General features: G+C 36.3%; 1 long non-coding RNA gene across 3 annotated transcripts; it reads right to left on the bottom strand.

Moving 5' to 3' along the window:
• Window positions 1-1,265: 1,265 nt before the first annotated feature.
• On the bottom strand, window positions 1,266-23,954 carry LOC111001588. Of its 3 annotated transcripts, none has more exons than XR_006751010.1 (3): window positions 23,222-23,748; window positions 22,500-22,582; window positions 1,266-2,900 (listed from the first exon to the last, which is right to left on the bottom strand). It is a non-coding gene; the product is annotated as an uncharacterized LOC111001588 (long non-coding RNA). The 3 variants fall into 3 exon arrangements; XR_006751011.1 differs by lacking the exon at window positions 1,266-2,900 and adding an exon at window positions 23,856-23,954 and having other exon boundaries at window positions 21,422-22,582; window positions 23,222-23,368; XR_006751009.1 differs by lacking the exon at window positions 1,266-2,900 and having other exon boundaries at window positions 21,422-22,582; window positions 23,222-23,752.
• Between the last annotated feature and the right edge of the window lie 1,016 nt (window positions 23,955-24,970).

Below are 24,970 nucleotides of genomic sequence, written 5' to 3'. Positions count from 1 at the left end.
TTATTTTACAAATTCATTATTTAAGTCACGTTTATTTTTAAATAATATTTATATTCAATTTACAAGCTACCTTATTTTGATGATTGTACTTGATTCACGATGTAACGAATTTATGATGATATGTTATTACTTTACAATTTTATTATGTTTATAATTATTAACAGTATAGATTATTTGATGATTGTATTTGTTTAATATGTTTTACTCGATGTAAGTTAGTTGATTGATTCGATACCGACAGTTACAAACATAATGACGGGTAGTCTTGATACGATCTAAAATAAGTGAGGGTATTCGGACCGATCCGCTTGATAAGGACGGACGTTAAATTGTAAGCTGTGTGGTTGTTTAAGAATAAGAAGTGTTGAAAATATACTTAATTATTGTTGTAACAAAGCAGGCGTTTATTATTATACACCGAGAATCGAATAGGGCGAATTCATCACAATTCAGAAGCGGGACAAGACCCAATCTAAGTCTAGAAAACACACAAGACACTAGAAGTCACAAAATAATGACTCGTAAATTCACAACTAAAGATATTGAAATGAGTCTGAAACAGGCTTTGTTGGAGCAGAAGAAATTGCAGGATCTCAATAATAGATTGCTGCAAGAACGCGAGGACAGTGAACGGGAATTCAGAATATTGTTAGGAAAAACAGTGGACTTAAATGTGAACTATCTGAAATACATATGAAATATTCAGATATTGTGGATCAGTGTGTGCATTTACAGGATTGACTCTTATAAACAGTGCTATGATACTCAGGAACAGGCTTTGAATCGCACCAGTGACTTGGAATTAAGTTTGTCAGAGGCACATAAAACTGTGCAAATACTTGAAAATAAGGTTGCCATAGAAGCTAATGCCTCTCAGAGCTTGTTCAGTAAGTTAAAAAGCTGTGATCCAGGTATTGTAAATGAACTATGTAACAATATTGATATGTGGGTGCAATAAGTCAAACCCAATCGGTTCCCTATATTTTATAAGTAGGAAAAGAATGAAAAAATATGTCCGGCTTAGTAAATTTATTAAAAAAAAAACAACAAATTAACTAAAAGGAAAAATTATTTGAAACATCACTTATTACTAAGACAACAACATACATTATTAAAACAGAAATGGAAAACTTGTAAAGAAAATGTAATTGAAAGTCAATGTTCATATGTGAGCATAAGTAAACAGTTAAATATTAAAATTAATTAACTGGAGCAATGTATAAATAATAATGTCATAATCATCATGGCATGTTTAAAAAAAATATAGATTACTAAGTCTATATTTTTTTTGTTTGTTGTGTCAAGGCATGACATCATTGATTTATGTAATTATAGTACTGAGAGGTATGCATCTCTCACCAGTAAGCATTGTACTTGTGCTATTGAGCAAAGTAATAACTTAATTTATAATGACCAAGTTCCTTCACAGCTGAATAGAGATAATTCATCACCAAAGTACCATGTGCCAGAGTTTTATCCTACAAGCAGTTCAAACACTCAAAGAAATAATAATACCTACATATTTTCAGATAGGTTAGGCCTTAGGGCATGGGCTGGGACAGTTATTGGGGTATGAGTTACCTCAAAATGTCATTATTTGTTTACCTGGAATGTCTTACTCAAGGGATTGTTAAAATATTAAATTATCATTGTGTAGGTAGCAGCTCTTAATAAATATTATTGTGTGTTGACAGTATGGGGAATAAAAAAACCCACATTACTCAAACAATCACTAAACTTTTGGAGTTTGGCAGAAAAAAAAATGTAAAATAACACTGTGTTCTTTTCTATATGCAAGATTATAAATTTAATCGACAGATTTATAATTTAAATCAATTTATGCACCATCTGACATGTCTTCATAGTGACGTATTTTTTATATTTTGATTGTAACACGTTTGTTACTAAACTACTAAATACTAAATTTACACTGACCAAAGATATACACTGTATCTTTCTTATAAAATAAAAAAGAACAAATTGCTAAGCTGTTATAGCATATAATTTTAAAGAAACTGTCAAATTGATAAAGAAATATGATTGTGATTATAATAAAAAGGTATCGGTGACACATAGTAAAACTGCCACGAAAAATGTACCTTTTACAAATTTAAACTAGGACCTAAGACAAAAGCCAAGCCAGTTTTATTAAGAATTGTTTATCAAAATGTACAAGGTTTGGCTGGCAATTAATTAGAATTAGAACTGTTTACAAAAAGTCGCGAAATTGAAGTTATTTACATGACAGAACATTAGCTAAGAAGTTATGAAACTGTTGTCATTGACAACTTCCAATTGTGTAGCATATTATATTATATATATACTATTCGTGGTGGTTCATTAATATTAGTAAATAGTTGTGTCAAATACAAAGATCGTAAGGATATTGTAAGTCTATCAATTGAATGTGTTATTGAATTATCTTGTGTAGAACTGGAGAATTATGTTATAGTATGCGTGTACCGGCCCCCTTCCGGGGATTACTACAAATTTGAGTCAGTAATGGAAGATGTACTTAAAAGACTGACTAGTAAACGAAAATCGGTCATCATTTGCGGAGACCTTAACATAAACATACTTGAAAGTAGTTCAGTAAGCGCTAGATTTGTTTCAAATTTTAAATGTTTGAATTTTGTAAACCAATTCTCTGAACCAACTAGAATCACCTCCCATTCAGCGACTTGTTTAGATAACATATTTTTGAGTGACAAATGTGTTTCTAAATCAGTAATAACAAACCTTACTTCTGACCATTGTGGTCTGATAGTTGGCTTCTCTGATAAGTCGCGCGCGAGCTCTCGTAGCGTACGGACGTGTTTGGTGGGAGCTCCCGCTCCGTCGATCCGAACGCCTGCGCTCAGACGCCGCCATCTTGATTTCGTATTGAGGTCAGACAGACGCTGCGAATATTGAACGGTGTAGTGAGACTTTATTATAAAAGTGAGACTATTTAAATAAATGAACGTGCTACAGCCCCAGGGCTCTGTCCCTGGGGCCATGGAGGTCCAAATTTCTGGACAAAATAACATAATAAGTGAGAAGAGAGCCTTCGACGGGCCACGCCCTGACGCCCAACAGAATAAAATCCAAGACTATGAAATGGATAGTGCTACGACCAGTGGAGTGTCGGACATGAATAGTGCGGCAGAGAATATAATTGTGAAACCCGGTGACGGGGGATTAAAGAAAATAATCTGGGAAGGACGGGACAAAGAACTCGGACTAGTGAAATGTTATCATTGCAACAATGATCTACCAGTGGGGAATAGAACATGGAGCGCGTCGCAGATGAATACGACGCAATTAAAATGCGACAAATGCAAAAAAGTTACAATCGTGAAGATAGTGATTAAATCGTGGATCGCTCGAGTCGGGCTCGCGATCGAACCAAAATGTGAAATAACGATTGCCACGGCCTCGCCGAAAAATCTCATGGGAATCGAAAGAAAATGTAACAAGTGCCAGAGAATCGGAGTATTTGAAATAATTGACATTTTAAACATTATTTCAACCGAAAAAATCCAGTGCGTGAACTGTAAATAAAACCTTCATGCAATTCGATTTTGATCCGAAAAAGCTGGGGGAGAAATCCGCAAAAAAGAATAGACGCGGGAATCGCGGCGGCGTGAAGCATCGGCCAACGCCCAGTCTGGCGAGACATGACGCAACACCAGTGCCGCGGAGTGGGGGAGTCTCGACGTTTGCACACGGCACCAACGTCGCGCCGGCTTACGTCACCACGCCGACTGCGCACGGCACTACAAGGAGTGGGGGAAATGTACTAGGCTCACAGCAACGCGCGGGAGATATCGCACACAGTACGCCCCGCCCACAGACCAACGGAGTGGGGCTTCTGCAACTGACAGATCCCCGCTTTCTCACTGTTGCTAAGCGGAGAGGGATAAAGCTAACGAAGGAGGAGGAAGATATAGCGTGGAGAGCGCGGGAATTAGAAAAATCGTACGGTCGTCTGCCTCCTTGTGCACACGAGCCTCTACGCGTTTTTAATACTGCTATTGTTTTAATTGTAAAACACATACGCAGAAACCATTGAGTAGCCGCCTGCACCCGTTTTACGCCGACACCGAAGCAACGAACGCGCTGCGTCTATCCCGGCTTCCCACCAGAGGGTCTCACCGGGGATGCGCATGCGCGGGAGGCGCTAAGGTGTCCAGGCTGTGCCTGGCAGACTCCAGCTCCCGTCATGGAGCGAAAATCCCGCCGCGATACGTCTGGCCCGCGCGCCAAGGAACGCTCCCGCTCGCGCGGTGGAGCCGCGCCGCCGCCGCCGTCGTCATCGTCAGAACACAGTGCTCCCGCGTCGCGCATGGCTGACCGGTCCCTGAGCGGCTCTCGCTCGCGCAGCGATCGAGCCCCGGGACCAGGAGCCGAAGAACCGGGCGAGACAACTGTTTTTAAGAAACAGCTCTCGTCGCGGTATACTTCGATTGTATACCCCGCCGTATCGGCCCCCCACAACCCCGCCCCCGCGGAAAAAACTTTACCGCGGTACACTGCGTCGCAGAATGACCCCGAGGTCGCTGGTGACTCGCGCCCGGCTGGCGCTCGAGCCCCCCTCGCGGGTTATAGTGATAGTGACACTCAGGACCTATTAAATGTGCTCAGTGATAGTGATGCGAGGCCGCAGCTCTCGTCGCGGTATAGCGATGGCGAGAGCGCCCTCACCGCAACACCGCACAGGCCACGCCCCTCAATGGTGGCGCCACCGGAGCAACAGCACCTAACGGTGAGTCCACCAACTTTATCAATCCATGAAGACGAAAGTATTGCCCATGGGCAAGACCCGGCGGAGCTGCTGGCCTTCCTAGAAGGCGACCTGCGCCCGGCGCAGCCCGTGTCGCCCCGTGCCGGCTATGAGTCGGATGCGCTGTTTGTTGCGCAGACGCTCATAGGCCGGTTCGCAACGGACGGACTCGCGCGCGCCATGTGCGAGTATCTGTCGCAGACGCGCAGGCGCCTTTTAAACGAGGGCCTTTTAACTTCGCCGCTATCGAGCGACGAACACGATGCGCTCGTTAGAGTGAAACGAGCGCATCAAGCTCTACGCCGCCCGCCGCCGCCGGACTCAGACGAGGACGCCGCCGGGTCGGCGCCTAAGCGCGTATGCGCGCAGACGACGCCCCCTGGCGTCAATCAACCTCAGCAATCTCAGTCTACACAACACGCGCAACCGGCGCCGCTCTCTCAGAGGGACTTAATAATAATCAACTATTACTGTATAAATTGGAAATCACACACTACGTCAAAAGCCGTTCAAAGCGAAGCAGTAAAGTAACAAATAGCTTAGAACAATCATGGTCATCTGATATGTTTGAACAGAAGTTCACTGATGAGAGAGGCTTGGAAATAACTGTAAAAGTACCAAGAGGTCATAGAACTAATAGTTCTCATCGTCATCATGCTCCTAGGGGTAAAGAAATAGATAATGAATCGGCTAAAAGAGTAACATTGTTGGAGACGGTAACCTCTTCCACCACTACTTCTACTACATCTTATCCTTAAAGTGAATCATGCCAACAATTTAAGATGACGCTGGAAGGTGTAATATTTTGGAGCTATGTTCAGTTGGATAAATTAAAAACCGGTGAAATCAATGGAACTGGGTGTTTATCTAAAATACCTAATAACATTAGTTGGAAAACAAATCAAGGGAATGTTTGATTGTGAGTGTAGAACACTTCGCTTCCATTCCTTATCAATGTGGGAGTCCGTTTCTGTGGTTTTCCTAACTACAGCAAAATAGCAAGTTATCAATAGGTGGAAGTGGTTGATGGTTTGAATAATATGTATAATGATAACATGGGAACAGGGGGCATAAATACGAACTCAAACATCAGTGTTCTTCAGTCTCGCCATAACTAGTGTGCTAGTGCATTACCTACTCAGAAAACCGAAATGCAACTTTCAAAAATCATGTCTTCATCTGCAACCACCGCCTTGGCCAAGCTCAACACTTTCGGCAAAAAGGGTGAAAAGGCTCGCCTCAAAGTTTCATGCATCCAGTATGCAAACCATAGTGCACCTGGAAAATGGGTTCATTCTTACAGTACCTTACCGTTTCGATGACCTAATTGAAGATATGTTTAAATACATTCAGACGGAGGAGCCCTATTTAATAAATAAAGGGCCAAGCAGAAGATCATGGATTATACACTTTGAGGAGGAGCCCAGGGTCAACCGCCGAATAATCAAACCCCAACCATCCAGCAAGAGAAAATAACTTACAGACACACACACTACATACATTGAAAATGCCATAAATAAATCACCATGTCTTTTTTAATTGCAGTGTGACTGATTGAGATGAACAATAACCCAGTGCACTTATATGACAATGCTAAATGAGAGCAAGCAAGAGTGGATTCAGTATATATCGACCAACAGACTGTTGAAGTTGTGGACACAGTGTATCACTAATAAAACTACATGGAGATGTAAACTTAATACTTACGCAATTATACCAAGCTAGCAACTTTGGTGATATAGAAGTGTACGCGGTGATCCGGCTTTGGGATCTTATTGCAGCGCATCAGGAAGACACTTTAGGTAATATAAATGTGGATGTGATCTTCATTCAGCATTTGAATGAAACCCTAAGTGAGTGTTTTACACAAAACTTCACGGAAAGAGTAGGTAACCTTCTGATAAACACATTATTAGTGTGTTTAAGTGCAGGGATAGAGGTTTAATCTTTTTGTCTAGGTAATAATGGATTTCACTAATGCTCGATATTTGATTGATATAGATGGATCTCCAATTGAGGATTATTTACTTTAAAGAGCTTGCAATCTATGATTTACATAGAAATGAAGTAACTTTATTACATGTGAAGCTCCCCGATTCATTAATATCTAAACGAAAAACTAGGGAAGTAGTATTTTGTGAAAAAAATATTCACGGACTACCATTTAAATTTTTTTAGCACCGACTTGAGTTATAGTAATGTAATAAATAAAATTAAAGATTTTGATAAAAAAAACAATTTATTTGGTTATATAAAGGGGGAGTAGTGAAAAAAAATCTATTAATTTTTTCACTGAAACTCAATCGATGAGGTTATGTAATGATGAATTGTCTTAACTTACGTCTTCAACAATTATTAAGAATTAAATTCTACTATGAAAACCGTTTAAATTTCTTTAGAAAAAGATTTAAGCTTAGCCAAGTGAAAACATTGTATGAAGCCTCCAATCTTCTAGATAGTATATATGATCAAACTTCACTTGTAGATGTTGAAATCAAATGTTTTACATTAGAGCACTTGTTTTATTCATGTTTATTTAAAAAAATATGTTTATATATATACCTATTATGAAATAAATTACATATACACCTAACCACATTGTTTTATCTTTACCACATCCTTGTCAGATAAAAAGAAAAGATTTTTTTATTAGTATACCTTCTTTTGTGAGGTGGTTAATTTTGTTTTTTTTTTAATAATGCACGAGTGCCCTTTCTGTAGTGTTGCAGTCGCAAACGATCAATTAATTGCTCACTCAAGAACAAAACGTCATAAGTTATTATGTAAGCAAGATTCATCATTACATTTAGATTCAGCGTTCCAGTGTAGAATTGTGTCCTATAGAATCAATGGATCATCAACACTATAGGATCCTAAGCTATACTTGGCTGGAGCATCGGGAAATGTGCAACCCTCGAGTTAAAAACATACAAACAAATCAAAACTAACTTTGAACTTTTCTGTACATATGTAATGATTGTCATGGATGTGGACAAGAGGAAAGAAGAGATGGTTAGAGATCTAAAGTCATTCAACACAAAGAATGTGACTTTAGACCTTTCTACGAATTTATGCTCATTCTGTGAAGAGGTTTGTTCCCAAATGTTACGGAAATGTGAAGAGTTTCAGGAAAAGGATAATTTTCTCTGAGAATTTAGTAGCTGTGCAAATGAATAAAACTAAAATAAAGTATGATAAACCTATTTACATTGGTTTCACTGTTTTAGAACTTTCAAAATATGTCATGTATGAATTTCAATACTCATATAAAGGAAAATTACAAAATAACGTACTTACAAACGAAATTACAAAATTCGTTTATAAAGCTCCATGCTACGAGTGCGCAGATTTTTAGTAGCTGTATTAGAGAAATTAATAAGTCCATCATTAAACCCAAAGACATTATAATATTAATAATAGGTGCAAACGATAAACGTCCTTATACCTTCATCTCACAATTGTGTAATGTGTTAAAAAGGAATGGTCGCATTATCAGAGAGTTTATAGGTCTACGATCAATAATGTACAGTTACTTTATACAAGATGATGATGATGATAGTCACTTGACTATTAACCCTTTTCTTGATAGTGTATCTGTAGAGATACACCAGAATTAAAAAAATCTAGTGTTATTATTTTTAAGCGAAACCATGATATTTTTTTAAGAATATTTAGGCCATTTATTAGTTTCGGAACGCAACTTTTTGTGTTGATAAGACTGATAAGCTGTCAATCTTCACTTTAGTTCAAGATCCGACAAGTTGCCTCGCAAAAAGGTAGAAAAGTTATGATTTTTTCTTGTTTTTATGTATTGAATGAGTGGATGTGTTATTAATTATAGGTATATTTAGCACTAAAATATTTGCTTTCGACGTTCTTTAATTGTCTGGTTGATGCTTCATGTGACTTTTTTAAGGAATGTATCTCCTCGTGCACATTGCCAAGAAACTAACAATTCTGTATATATTTGATATGTATCTCATGGTACACACTGCTAGCTTTACTAACAACTTTTCAGCATTGATGAAATGATGGTGCCATATAAGGGCAAAAAAGCCCGTAATCGAAAACAATACATAAAGAGCAAGCCTCGCAAATGGGGGTACAAAATATTTGTTAGAGCTGGCGTTTCGGGCTTCATTTATGATTTTCTCGTATATGGAGGTGAAGACACTTTCAGATACCACCTATTTTGACCAGAAGAAATGAGTTTGGGCTTTGGGGCAAAAGTCGTCTTCTCATTATTCCCGATCCAGCATGTTCACTTGTGTACTTTTACAATTTTTTCACCAGTCTAGAGCTAATACATATGCTCCGATATAATATGGGTATATTCTCCTTAGCACCATAAGGTCAAATAGACTACGTGGTGCAGAACAAAAGCATATACCTGATAAAGCCCTCAAAAAAAAGGCCGCGGATTTTATTCACGAGTAGTATGCAATATAAACAAAGTCTGTATTGTCAAATGGCATGACAACAAAATGGTTTCTGTGGCAAGCAGTTATGTTTCTGAAACTCCTGTTACAGTGATACAACGTTACAATAAGGATTTAAAAAAAGAAATAAAGGCACATCTGCTGCAATCGTTAGAAAATTAAACTTTGACAATTATAGGAATGCCCTTGATTTCGATTTTAAACTCTATGATAACATGCATACGTTTGTTAATGATAAGCATGATGTTTTTACAAAAAAATTCAGACAAAAAGTCATCTGTGGTAATGATGATAAAAGATACATTTGTCCTGAAGATTGTATAACCACTTAAGCTTGGAGGCATTATAAAATTAAATAAAACACAGTGTTTTTTAAGAAATTTATTTTATTTCTTCCTCTTTCTTTCTGAACCCTCAAACACCCACTAACACCTGCCACACAGAGCTCAAATTACACCGGTTTCAAAGTGTTCCCGAACCGGCGTATATATGCTACTCACGGAGGCTTTTCTGCCTACCTGTATAGGTTTAAGTTGAAAGAGAGCGCGGAGTGCATATTTGGATATCATCATCTGCTGACCCATATTTTTCTTACGGCCAGCACATTGCTAATGAACTCCGTAAATATGATTCACGCACTTTAATATACGTCAAGCAAGCGATTAACAATGTGATATTTGAAGCTGACCCAGGAAAATAATCGAGTTATGGGTATTGTACCCAAAATTATTCAGTCACACTACACCTCAACGCCGTCTCCTCATTCCTCGACTCCGACTTTTCAGATTCCAGACACTACTCCTACTGCTGAACGTGAACCAACGCCATTGCCTATGGACGATTATTTCCCCTAAGTACTAATAAAAAAATTCAGCATCATAAAGTTTTAGCTCGTTCACCGAATGATAATGGAATTGTTGAAAGATTTCATTCAAATATTCTTGAATATTTAAGAATATAAAAGTTACAGAAACAGAATGAACCGGCAGTCAATCTCATGCCTTATTCTATTTTAGCATATAATAGTTCAATTCATAGTTTAACGAAGTGTAGGCCATTAGACCGCATTACGGGACATTTTGACCCACGTGACCCTATTGGCATTGACTTAACTGAAAATTTATAACAACAATATTCTCAAGACAATAGAAAACGAATGTCTCAAGTATTAATAAGTCAAGATGTTTATATAGCTTGGGCGAATATTTGGACTATAAGTTTGACAACAATTCATTGTAAATAGCTTATAATGTTATTATTATATGACTTGATGAAAACTAATGTATCATTTGCATGCCTATGTTTGTGTGTTTTTTATAATTGATCGGTATAAATGTATGTATCAATTTCTTGCAAATAAATGATTTATTATTATTATTAAAACGAGACTTAATTACACGAACGAACACAACTGACTGAAATTAGGATAATAACAGTGAACCAGAAAAAGAATATTGTTACTTGTACTGACCAGCAAGTGTTTATTCGTAATCCTTTAGCATCTCGACAAGCTGCTGAGAACTTCACCTTCCTATCCACATTTATACAAAGGAAAAACGAAATCCTATTGCAAAATCACGCCTTCAGCGAAGCCCTAAAGATCTCACCTCGTTATAGGATTCCAATTTTGTTGATGATCCTTCTACATAAGACTCAAGGACAATTGAATCTTTGGACAATGGACAAGGACTACTTCCATTCAAACTAGGTCCTGCTAAGGTTATTTTGTCATTATCATTCCATTTTTAATTACATAAATTTAGATAATATACAATCTCAGATAGAATAGGTAAAAAAATTCAAGTCGGCAATTTAAGTAATAAGACATCTATGTTTAGCTCATGTAGGACATTTGAAAAGTAAACTTATAAAAATATATGGCCAGCTTCGTGCTTTTTCAATGTCATCGTTGTAAAAGAGGACTCAAAGGCATTGCATCTATAGTTATTATTCTATTTGTTTATTAATTAAATCTATTTCTGGTAATTAAGATTATACTGTTGCAATTAAACAGGAAAATACTATTAATTTGTTACAAGAAAATGATGCAACAATAGAGTCTGAAATCAATACCCGAATAAGTTTAAACAAAGAATGGACTGCCCAAAGTTCCAAACATATAGAAAACATTATAAATATAAACCTAAACCTATGTTTTGCTTGGTTGACCGTTTCGAGTTTGTTGTGCCTACTTGCATTTTTGTTACTGTATTTGTTTTGTGAATTTTTGTATAGGTACCTTCTGTGCGTTTTAGTAATAATTATTTAGTCTTGTAATGTTTTTCTCAGTAAGCGAATTTTTTTAATTCATATGAGAAATAAAGTTATTCTAACCGTTTTATAAATAATCAGGAATCAATTGACAAATATGTAAAATTAATTTTAGATAAAGATAATCAATTGGACGCCGATTTAATGGAGTATGCTCATTTGGCTCAGCATCTCTTCATTCTATCAGAAATACTAAATAAATATAGAGGATTTATCTGAGGAATTGTTAAAACACAGTTTTAATTCATCACACCAATTGAAATGGTATTCAGATTGTATTAATAATTATTGGATGACAAAATAACAATTCATTACGATTTTTCTCAAAACTATGAATGGAAAATATCAGAAGTACAGTCAAAGACACAAGTTACGTTACACACCGGTGTCATGTTTTAAGGCTGGAGAGAAATCATTTTGTACAATCTCGCCTTCTAATGTGCATCAGCCTCCTGCAATATGGGCGCACTTAAAACCGATCATAGATTTAGGTAAAATCTTAGTTGCCAATCTTACAACAATCCACATATTTTCAGACGGTCCCACTTCATAATACCGCCAAAAAGAATAACTTTTACCTTATTTCGCATTTTTATTCCGTATATAATGTTAATGTTACTTTGTATTTTTTTTGACAAGGAAAAGGTGTTGCTGATGCTATAGGGGGAGCGGTGAAGAGATACCTAGACAGGCAAGTTGCTTACGGTAAAGATATTACGAACGCTGTTGATGTTTCTTAAATATGAAAGTTTTCAGTTAACGCAGTTGAAGTATTTTAGCTATGGAATATTTTTACAATTGCCTATTATTAGCGCAAAGCTTAAAATGACAAAATACTGACTGCTACGGAACCTGAAGGCTTCATTAAAGCCTTTGACGAAAACGGAACTTCGACAAGGTGAAGTGGCCAGCTACTGTTCGGATTTGTCGATATGTGTATGGCTAGATGTTAACATAGCTGGATCCCGTACCATTACCTCCAAATCAGATCTCGACAAAAACACAATCGACTGACATTTAAGTCAAGCATTGTCCTAGACTACAATAAATCCATGGGAATATCAGCGATACTGATGACTGGATGGACTTCTTATCCTACGTGAGAATGCGGCTGTATGGTGGCAACCAAAACTACCATTATATCGTGGAAGGATTTCGAGGATGCTTTGAGAAACCGGCATATGAAATTTATTTAGATGCCTGTGGAATGAAGCAAGCACCTGGCGTATCTACAGATGATTTCATCACAAGAAAGAGGATGTTGTTCTCAGAATTACATAGCAATGAACAACTGAACTCTAAGTAGCAGCTAAATATCGTCTAGGGATTGCTAAACCTTCAAATAAAAGAGAGGGTACCTAGGGAGAAGGAACAGGATTTTGATGACATTTTGAAGCAAGCATGGAGGCTCTACTAAAAGAGAAAGCAGGAAAAGTAAATATAATAGACACCAGCGAGAAAACCGTAGAAACTTGTAAAGCTGAGGCCACACGACACACACAAGAAAGGTGGTACGGTGTAATTTCTGCAAGAAATTAGGTCACGTCTTAGAGGAATATAGAAAGAACACTATGGAAGCTAGAAACGAGCAAACGGATACAGCGCCATCTAGATTCAAAGATGTGAACTTTTCGTGTTACGGTTGTGGAAAACCGGGGGTTTATCGGAGTAAAACAGGAAGATATGCAACAATAAACAGACCGAGGTGCCAGACAAAGGTGGTTTGGGATTCTGTGCCATCAATACAGCTGGAAAAGGGATCTCGTACCATGGTGTTTATCGAGGTCAATGGTATTAAAGGCAGACCTTACGTAGATACGTGTGGCAAAGTAAGCGTCACGTCGTTTGAATTATATCAAATGTTAAAGGCTCGACAAAGCTTCTCCGAGGAAATGGCTACAGACACGTTGGCGGATGGATACTCAATAGTACAGAGATTGCTATGAAAACTTTTTCGAATTTCAATTTTAGAACTCTTTGGTGACCAAATGTAGTATATTTCATTCGTTTGTCATATTTTTTTGTGAATTGGCGGCAAATCTAAAACTCTTGTTACACGTGAAAATTAACCTAACGCGAGAAAATTTTCGGTCAATATTTATTATGACTTACGTTGTGGGCTTTCTCAACAACAACAAGCCTATGATAGGCTGCTGAATAGGTTTAACGGATGGAACGTATACAAATAGATACTTGGGACAACCTGATATCGCATGATGTCTCTAATTTATAGCCCACAAACGCCATATACAAAATGAAAACATTTTTATACTAAGAATTGCATATTATTGTCACAAAAAAAGTACAGATGAGCAAGACCTGCCTGAGGAAAATGATGTTGTGAAGTTGGACCTAGCAACGAGGCTTGTGTCTCTACGAATCCTCCAATCTATCACATCCAGATCAAAATGATTGTTGGCAAAATAATTTACTCCTATCAAAAAGCGCGGATATCATTATTCCGAGGTTTCTGCGGACAGCATTCTCCATTTCGGACCGCAGTCTATGGCTAGCGGAGGCGGAAGTGACGTCACGCAACTGAACGCAAAGACAAGTTGAGGGGAACGAAACCACGCTACAATGGCGGACTTAAGTTTTTTCTGCGGCAGCAAACAAATTGATATTGTGAGGAAAAATTTTATTATGTTGGTATCATTTAATCTTTCATCTGTGGCTAAAGCAGTGTCGATTCGTATTTGAAATACAATTAGCCCATTGAAATGTTACATTTTTTACCCAACTCCCAACTCGAGGCCGCAGTCGATGATGGGGGTCCCCATCTCCTTCATTGGAAGGCGAATTAATTGAAAAAATTTCTTCTCACAACTCACAGGCCATTGATATTGCCCTAGCGAGCGATACGCATCTAGCCGACACACCAACAGAATAAGCGTCACGGAGACTGGAAGTCAACCATCAACCTAGCTCGTATATCGCCCTCCCAGCCTATTTTTCAGGTTCAGTTTCATATTTGCGTGACGTGAGTTTAAATAGTGTATGCAATTGCATATAATTAGATATTAAAACACTCGTGTAATCTTAACGTCTTTGTATCAGTGACATATAAATATAGCTCGATTACTATTAAATTGTATTTAAATTTTCTAGTTTGTAACAATTGCAAATTTAACGATTTAATGTACAATTTTTCTATTTTAATAAATTGTACTATAATAACACTGTCGTATTATTTAATGTGAAATATCTATCGCAAAAAACATTGTCACAACTTAAAAGTGCACTACGTACTTTTAAACGCGGGCCGCGAACGTATTTGCACGTAATAGTTTGTCTCTCAACAAGTCAAAGGTTGCCTCCTGCCCGTTTGCCCCCTGTTCTATATAAAAAAAATACCTGACGTAGACAATCGATTTCGAGCAGGAACAGGATGCTAAGGGTCTGTTTCACAATGTATATTTAATGACGTAGAATAAATGATCCCTGTATCTTATATTCCAATCCATCTTTTTATTGTGATTCGAAAGAGCTTGGATTCCTCAACTTCAAAAAATGTCGACGCAATAACCTGAAAGAATCGCCAATTTCAGCAGAGAAGTTGAGTTTCTAACTGACTTGCTGAACATAAAAATGTACTAGAAAATAAAAAGAGTGACTCAGTCACCTGGCTAATACTACTGGAGAGGAAATAAATTATCAACAAAACAAATCGTCGACAGAATAAACCCGTAAGATCAGCTGAAAACATTAACCGCACCGCCGCTGCTAAATTAAATTCCATCCATACAAAGTTCAAATAGTCCAAAAAATCAAACCCGAAGACCTCACAAAGCGAAAAACTTACTGTGAACAAATGTTAGAGAATTTCGGACCGGAAAATGACCTGGATAAGGTTTTCTTCAGTGATGAAGCCCATTTTCACCTCGAAGGCTACGTCAATCGACAGAATTGTCGCTACTGGTCGCCGAGCAACCAACATCAAAAGCAATTACAGAGTCCTAAGGTAACCGTTTAAGTAACAGAACTGCGACACGAATAATCGAACCCTATTTTTTTTGAAGATAATCGCGGCACCGCAGTAACTGTTAGTAGCCATCGTTACGTAGCGATGTTAAACAATTTTGTTGTGCCGGAGATGCAAGAAAATAACGGGCCAGATGAGGAAACGTGGTTTCAACAAGATGGGGCGGGGCTACCGCTCATACTGCTAGGGTGTCGATGAGCAGGGTCAGGGCTTTATTTCCTGGTAAAGTCATAAGCAGGTTTGGGGACATAGCCTGGCCACCTAGGTCCCCAGATTAAACACCAGCTGATTTCTTTCTCTGGGGCTATTTAAAATATCGATTTTTTGTCGAGACGCCGACGAATATTGCGAACTAGCGAAATGTGGAATCGACTACCGGCGGAGTTCCTCCCTGCGAGATACAGGCCTTAAAGGCCGGCAACGCTCCCACTAAAAATGGGTGTCTATGGGCTGCGACGACTGCCTTTTGGGCGTCCCGCAGGATCGTTTCCCCCCCTATTATATAAAAAAAAGACATTCAGACTGTGGCATTATCGTTACATGTAAGTAACCACTAAACGATTTTATGTGTATTCTGCCCTCGCTCGCATGTAACTTCAGAACTGCGTGATATAATTAGAGATTTGCCTAAGGCTTAGGCAATCTAATTATATCACTTTGGCTATTTGGCTTAGGCCCTAAGCTAATATATGTGGCTGGAGATTTCAACGCTGACCATGTGGCATTTGGGTGTATAACTAAATTGACAATTTCTATTTTGACTCAAAACGAGACATTATTTTAATTATACACAAATAATAAATAGGCAGTGGGAAAAAATCAGTTTTATAAACAGTGCAACGTGGTTAACACGAAATTCTGAATAGCCTAAATATTTGGGAATTGCCACTATCGAGGAAGACATTAAAAGATCAACCGTGCTATACAAAATGAGTCTTCAGCAACACGTCAAGCTTCGAGCCCCTTAGAAGCGACGGCCACTGTGTATCAGATGTAAACGGCGAGCCGCTGTCTGACAGTTTTACTATTTACGGAGGGAATAAAAAAATATTAGATTTGCGTTCCCTGTTTGCCATCATTTCTAATAAAATCGTATTTTGTCCATGTTGACCCATGCTGGTATAAATGCTTTTATTGTGTATATGTTGAATAACAGAATTGAAAGGAAGAAAACTAATCTTAGGAAGAACTTCATCAAGCAATTGGGACTTTCTTTGCTCGAAGACCACATTAGGAAAAGGAAAGACAATCCACATATACCACGAGATAGAAGAAGACGCGTGCATAAAATTTTTCATGAAGTTCCAGGACCACCACAAAAGCAACTAAGGTCTCAGAGATGTTCTTTCTGTCCAAGAAACAAATATAAGAAGACTCTGAACGGTTCTTTCAAATGTAAGGAACATGCGAATTTGATGTGTCAAAATTGTACTGATTTGGATAACGAATGATCTCCCTTATATAGGCATAAAGTCTATATAATATATATCTATATAATATCTAGTTTTATAAAGTAAAATAATTGTATTAATTTTAAGAAATACTTTTGTTGATTTTTAAATTTGTTGTAAATGTTTAATTTAATAAATTTTTTATTTTATTCATTAACTTTGTGATGTAGTTCTATAAAATAACTCATTCAAACTTATTGCACTTGGCGCATACATAAAGTAGAGGCAAGCCCTTGTGGGGTTAATTTAATCCCACGTTGTATAGGTGGGGATTTTTTTTCACCTTGTATACCGAAGGTTAAAAACCTAATTGTAATATTAATTCATTGTAATTTTTTTTAAATATATTCTTTAAACTAAATTTTAATTTTTTGACAGAACAACCACCTTAAACTAAAAACATCCACGCAAGTTCATCTTCATGAATTGAAGACACGTTACCTAGTACTTAAGGTCAGCCACACGAATTAATTATTACACAGAAATATTGTACTTATGTGTGGTAGGTAGTTAAAACCGTTTGCCTTGTTTGTAATGTTTTTTGTCGCTCGTCGACATAAAGCTCGGAAGACGTTCTACAACAAGCAGCCATATTTTACTATCGCCAGAGAGCAACAGATATGAATTATTGAAAACCAGATTATTGACTGTAAAAAATTAAAGTGCTGTTCATCATACCGAAATAGAAGGACAACTTGGACCACGCACAAAAATTGTCAAAAGGTAGAGTCGATTCTAAATTCCCGGTTATTTCATCAGTTTTTTCAAACGACCCCCTTAAAAGCCTGCATATATTTTGGCAAATGAAGAAGACGATAATATCTTATCAGAGAGGTTTGTCAAGCCCTGTACTAAGTGATTGTACAGTCGATAATGATGATAATGGTGATAATGATGATAATAAGGACAATTATTCGTTAAATGTTGAACGAGCGAAACCAGATTGTCGCTGTCGATTGTGAGAAAAAATAGACATAGGCCATCCAAGATAAGACTTGTGCTACTTTGGTTCCTGATACATATGCTTTTACATGCACCCTAATGATTACAGATGATACCTATTCTATGGAATCATCTGAGAGTTACTCAGTTGAATCAAGTTTCACATTGAAAACAATAAGCTTGATTATTATATCATCGAACAGTTCCTTCCCTTAACCACTTCTACAAAATCTTTAAAACCACTTCATGAAACCGAGTTCTCCGACATCAACAATACTTCAATAATCCAGTGGACATGGACAATATCGCACACTATGAGACAGCTAAGCATCCTTCTTAATTTCAGTTTAGGAATTTAAATTTAGATTTAGGAATTTAAGTTTAATTTTTTAATGTTTTAATGTTTGTGTGTAGGTTAGTTGGTGTGGGTAATATAATGGAATTCTATCGCATTAGTTGTAACTGTTAAGATAGGAAAATTTACTGGAAATAAATAAATTGTTACAAAAGGATAAGAAATTTGAAATACCTCAATAAATTAAATTTAAGTTCACCGAGCAACCACACACTAAGCCCAGCCCTAGTTCACCCATGAATATTATAAATAATATTACCTATCTAGGTACATGGTCTTCAGATATCTTATCAATGTATACACAATATTGTAAATCTATTAAGAATAACTTTATACTTTTCTAGCACATTCTTCTCCATCTGAAACTACTATTTGGAAAGCTACTACAGTCATTTTTAACATGTAATTTTGACTCTAATTTGTCTAAACTACTGAGAGTCTGACAGAAAAATGCAGAGCATGGAGCTTTCTGCATGGGTGTGATTCTTAAGGATCAACTGCCCAACTGCAATGTCTTTGCTGGGAAAAGTATTACTCATAAAACATATGAAAAAATATCCTCTGCAATGTAAACAAGACAAAACAAAGTAATTCGGGACAACAAATAAAATTGTGAACATTGGCAAAAACTTCAGAAGAAGACTAACAACAAGGCATCAAAACGCTTATCCAAGAAAGTGGGCCTTCACACATTTAAGTACAATATTTGTAAGAAAATATACATTCATAGCCTTATTTTTGCAAAAAATCAAGACGAACTGACACAAATTAGATCTTCTTTCTTTTGCAGTTTTCTTGGGCAATAATATTCAAGTTATTGAAAAACAGCGGCACAAGAAGTGGAGGTCTGCCCTCTTACACCTTCCCTAGGATTCATTTAAATGGTAGCTAAAGAAGCACCTCCTGGACTACCCTTCCCCATAGGCAAAAAGGCTTAGTTCTATGTAAGAAAACATTGAACAGTCTTAATTGACAATAAAAACATGAAGTGTTACTGATATAACTCATAAACAAACCACCACATCTTTTAAAAGACAAATTTAATTAATTACCCCTGTGCTTATAGTTAACTTGTTAGAACGGGCCTTAAACTTATAATATTAGTGCTTGTTTATTTGTGTTTGTGTGACTATCTCACCAGAAAATGAGAGATGGCAAATTTATGTTGGTATAACACCGCCATATTGTAACAACTGCATATTAGTATTGTTTACTCGAAATAATATTCATTTCCTTTGTTATTAAGATGTCTAATAAGGCCAAACAAATAGCTGCTGCCATAAGAGTAAATTAGACAGAAGAGGCACTCATAGCTGCTCAAATGATTAAATCATTCATATCTTTAGCAGCTGATCAGTTCAAAGTTCCATGAAGAACATTGGAAAGGAGAATGAAGCAGAATAACACAAATATGCATCCAAAGGACTATCTAGATAATTTGAAGATGAAAATGAAAAAATCCTACACATACCAGACATAGTACATGTACTTATTGACAATTATAAGAGGCTCAAACAGGGTAGTTTTATTATAAACTTTACACTTTCTATGCATGTGTTCAAACACAATAAATTAAAAGAGAAAACGGTATCCCAATCCTTCCCCCCTTTTTTACATTCAAACTGATTTTACAGATGTATGTAAACCTCGTATATAATTATAAGAATTCAATTCAAATCCAAAAGAATAGTTTCTAATCACTTTAAGTGATAGAAGAAAAACAACCTTGAAAATACGACCCACGAGTTAAGACTTGTCCGTATGGAATTTGCAGGATATAGTCAATTTTCTCGAATTTTTGCAATATATTTTATCAATTTTTTCTTACTTCCGTGATTATAGCCAGTTAGCTGTTAAATACAAATTGTATTGAACAGGAATCTACCTATATCCAACAATTCAATTGTGTAATCAAACACACAGTACACACTACACAGAATACGACATAAGTATCGGTAAAGTTATGTATAATGGACGACAGACGACAGTCGACAGTGGACTAGTGTTGCCAACTTAATTTTAACGAACCCACCAATTTTGACGTCGCAACCCACCAGAAAACCACTAACAGCCACACTATTTAATATTATAAATGTAAGTGTGTTTGTTTAATTATCCTTCTCTCGCGCCCAAGGAAATATAGGAGCGATGTGACTTTTATGCCCGCAGATAGGAGGAGGTTAGGCAAGCAGCCCGCGAGCACAATTTTTTTTGTTTTTACCGAGGGAAACACATGTTTTACTTAAGAAAACAGTAGTCTATGTCACTCTTTACTTTAGATGGAAAGTATACAGCTAGAATATATTTTTTGATATGATTTGATGATTTATGATATGAATAAAAGAACAATATTGTAAATTAAATTATAAAATTAGTTTATTTTCATTACAAAACAACTTATAGAAGACATACAAAATCGTTAAAAATCATCTTCAGCAGAGTCGGTTTCCTCTGCACCTTCAGATTTTAAGTACTTACATTTCTTTCGTTCATATTTTCTGGACTACAGAATTGGAAATGGAAATGAAATGGAAAATGGAAATTTAGAATGAATTTAACTTGTTTTCTATTGACGTTCAGAAGTGTCTTTGGTTACTTATATGAATAAAATTATTTTTGGGTTTGAGTGTGAATTTCATTAGGAAAACACAAATATAAAGGTGATGATACTGAAACACATTTAATTTTGTTTTCCGCACAGCAGTATATCTAAGATATCATTATATCATCTGTGGTTTGTCCAGTAGCTGTCACATATTGCCGCTTTTATTTTATATCTGACTGTATCCACTTTTCATTTATTATTAATTCTGTGTTATTCTTATTCCATATTCCATGATTCAACTTTCGTTTTTTTTGGCGTGAACTCCAAATGTGGCGATCGATTTAATTTTTTTTTAATTGTTTTTCGTAAAAATATCCTGTGTAAATATTACTAAAACTTATTTTAGTCAGTGTAACTAATTGTAAATTTTGTTAACTACTAAAATGAATTAACCGGAGGACCCGGGTGGAACCCTGAAACCACCCAAAATTGTTCGTAAAAGAGGTGCGAAGCAATGTGGACCTGAAGTAGGCGGCGGTGTGATGTGATGACTTTATTCCGTTTTTTAAGCCAGGTTATCTGAGACTTTATCCTGAACGTACAAATACAGACTTCAAAAGTTTTTGTTGAAAGCCAGGACCAACAGGTTTAACTTGGAAATAAAAGCCCAGTTTACTTAAATAATATTTTTACTTCGGAGGTGAAAGGTGTCGTAGTGTTACATAGAGTAAATGCCAACAAAATTGCGATTGTTTTTAAAAAATACAATACTGCTAATACTTTCATCACAAATACAGACTTTCACAAAGCACAACTTAAAGGCACATATTCCTGCAGCGCAGATAAAAAATTGGAATCATTTGATATGTGCCTACCAGCATTTCAAACAAGGAATTATATACGAAACTGTCTTCGATTTATGAAATTATTTCAGTGAGAATGTAATAAAATCGGAACTGTATAGAGAATGGCGAATGTTAAGAAATGTCGATTTATCTTTAGACCATACCAAAATTCCCGATATTATCGACTTTTGGAAACATGTACACGAATTAAGAAATGGAGACGAATATCAAACATTCCCTACATTGTGTGTATTGGTAAAAAAACTTTTGTGCGTACCACAAAGCAGCAGAAACAAAATTACGCAACAGAATATCGACTACAAATACCTATGTACTACGTTTTTTTAGTTTTTGGGGGTTGGCAAAACTGAGCCAGCCATTTATTATTTGAAAAATAAAAAACTTCTGAAAAATTTGGTTGGCCGTTGATGTTTCTTTAGTGTAATTGTTATTATAATTTAGCCGCCTTATAATTTAGTTTTCATATCTCTCTTGTCAGATTTGAAATATGCCAATAATAATAAGTCCAGTGTTTATGTTTTTCTGGATGTTGAAGGTGCGTTTGATAATGTAGACCCTGGCATTTTGGTTCAAGTTCTTTCTGACATTAGTATACCAGGCATACTTTGCCAATGGTTATTTAATTTTTTAACAGATAGAACTTTGTATATAAGGTATAATAATAATCTCCATGGTCCCAGAAGTTGTTAGCCAACTCAAATAGTAGTTGTATAAAAAAAACTAGACAATTCGAAACAAAGCTCTGCAAATCATTTCTGTGGCTGTGTTTAACTTCCATACAAACTATGGAAGTTGAAACCAAAATAATGCCACTTTGTCTTAGAAGACTCTGCTAAGAGAGAGATGAGAGAGAGAATGATAATGTTCTAATAAAAAATAGTACCTTTTCCTGTACAAAGCTCGGCCCAGCTGACTTCAGGAGGTGAGCTCTTATGAGGTTATTTCCCAGTTCTCCCTCTCATTGTACTGCAAATGAATGAAGATTTTAAAAAAGTTATTAAACAATCAAAGTGGACATGCTACTCATACTCATATTCCTGTATTATATTTGAGACCAATATTGTTACTAAAAAAGTTTTTAACAATTGTGAATTATTAAGTTTTCTTTCCGACAATAATTACTATACTTTGTATACAGATGGTAGCAAAAATGAGCTCTTTGTGCTGTTTATGATCCCTAATCCAAGTTTGGTCAAAGTCTTCTTCTGGACCCTAGCAGAGGTATATGTGGTCCTCGAGGATCGCACATATAAATATTTTTAATAATTTCTTAATTTTAACAAACAGTTTAAGAATAGTCCAAAGTTAAGTTAAGTATAACCAATCTCAGATTTCACTTTAAAAAAAACTATATTTTGTATAATTTTTAAAAATTTGTTGTTTATTTATGAACAAAAGGGTATACAGGTCTCTTTCATGTGGATTCCATCACATAGGGGCATAACAGGAAACGAGATAGTAAGTAGATAAAATTACACGTAATGGAATCAACATGTTGGATGTTAGCTCCATAGTAAAAGTACCTCTGACCGACTGTTATCAATCTATTAACAACCTGGTCATATTATGGAGGTAAATGGTATAGAAATGTTCAAGCAAATCTACCTGTAGCACCATGGTATAACAAACTGAAAATGGCCAGTCGCGACTTTATTACGACTATAAACGGATTGCGTTTTGGTCACTCCACCGTCCCGGCCCACCTGGCTAGGTTGGGCATAGTGGCGAGCAGCCACTGCACCTTCTGCAATCCTGTTGGTGATATCGATCATATCATATTTATTTATGTGAGTGCTTTTCGTTTGACAGATTGATTCTTGTAAAAGAAATTAATGACATAGTGCAAAATCAAGTGAGAGTGACAGTGCAACATCCCTCCCGCCGCCTGAGTGATACGTTTAAAAATAGATCTTATTACGTGCCTCTATATAAATTCATCAAAAATACAGTGGGAAAATTATAAAAAGTCAAATAAAAATACTGAAGACTTGGCCTGAAGGTCTAAATCTGTTTCAGTATCATCACCTATTTGTGTGTTCTGAACGTCAATAGAAAACATGTTAAATTCATTTTAAATTTCCATTCATTATGCCAATTCGCAAGTGAATAACGCAGAGGGGCAAGAATCTTTTTTTAATGGCCAAGTTTTAAGTAAGAACAATTTTTTTGAGCTGGAGCAAATCAATCCAAAGGATTGGGTTCATTTCATTAAATAATTGTCAAATTTATGAAAGCTTACTTGATTAATTTACGTTTAACAAGATTATTGAATTTATTCTGTTGTAATTATTTAAATTCGTTTGGAATCATATTTTACAGACTAGTATTCTACTAAAATATAAAAAGTAATCTGTAATCTGTGCCTAGACAGGAGGCACAGAATACTTTTTATATTTGGATAGACTATCTGCGGTTCTGCCGCCGTGATCCATAGAGAAATAATATATGCTAAATAGCGAAAATCTCCCTTAACGAGCGGCGTTATTATATTATCCGCTGGTTACAGGTAGCCGATTCGGCTATTTTTTTTCGGAAACATTTAATTAGCAAATTATTTTTGTGCAGAAAAAAAAAAAATTTACAGCAACAATCAGTTACAATTATTTAATCTTTTTTCTGTTGAAAATAATTTATTGTTAATTAATAGTATGAATTTAATAGATATAAAGCAGTAATATTAATGAATTTATTTCAACTTTCCCGCCTTAATAACCTGTGCGCTATGATGGGGCTACAGTTTACACGCGCGCTCTGGTAGGGCGATTCGAGAAAAAAAACATTCTGGTAACACTGGCTGTGACATTCACTAAGTGTGCCAATGGACTTTGTATCCGGCTAATAAATAAATTAAAAAAAAAAGATATTCACCATGTTCTTAGAAATTCTTTTTTTTTTTTTTTTTTTTTTTTTTTTTTATGGCCCGCACGGTTTGTGCATTGTGGCCCAGGGTCAAAACAGGGAAACGGGTAAAATAAATGTATCGGATGAAACGGAATTAAGGAAAGGAAAATAATCTATAAAATAAAAGATAAATTCTTATAGAGATAGATATAAAAGGAGTGTAAGAAAAGATATTTACATATATACATTCATAAGATCTAAATTTTTATATCATTACTTAAGATAAAAGCTGCTAAAAGTTTATATATATGTGGGTTCATTGTTGAAAGTAAACAGGATATGGATGAAGGGAAAGGAATTTGAAGGGAAATGAGACCGTCGATAAGAGCCGACCGTTCGCGCCGAGAACAAACAAAAATGATGTGATTCAAATCAGCTTCAGCATATCCACATTCGCACGTAGGGTTGTCAATAATATTAAACTTAGCAAGGTGAGCTGGGGTGCAGACGTGT

Source organism: Pieris rapae, chromosome 24, assembly GCF_905147795.1.
Source record: "Pieris rapae chromosome 24, ilPieRapa1.1, whole genome shotgun sequence".
In the NCBI taxonomy this organism is placed as follows: Eukaryota; Metazoa; Arthropoda; class Insecta; order Lepidoptera; family Pieridae; genus Pieris; species Pieris rapae.
This window is presented reverse-complemented; position numbering and strand designations above follow the sequence as displayed.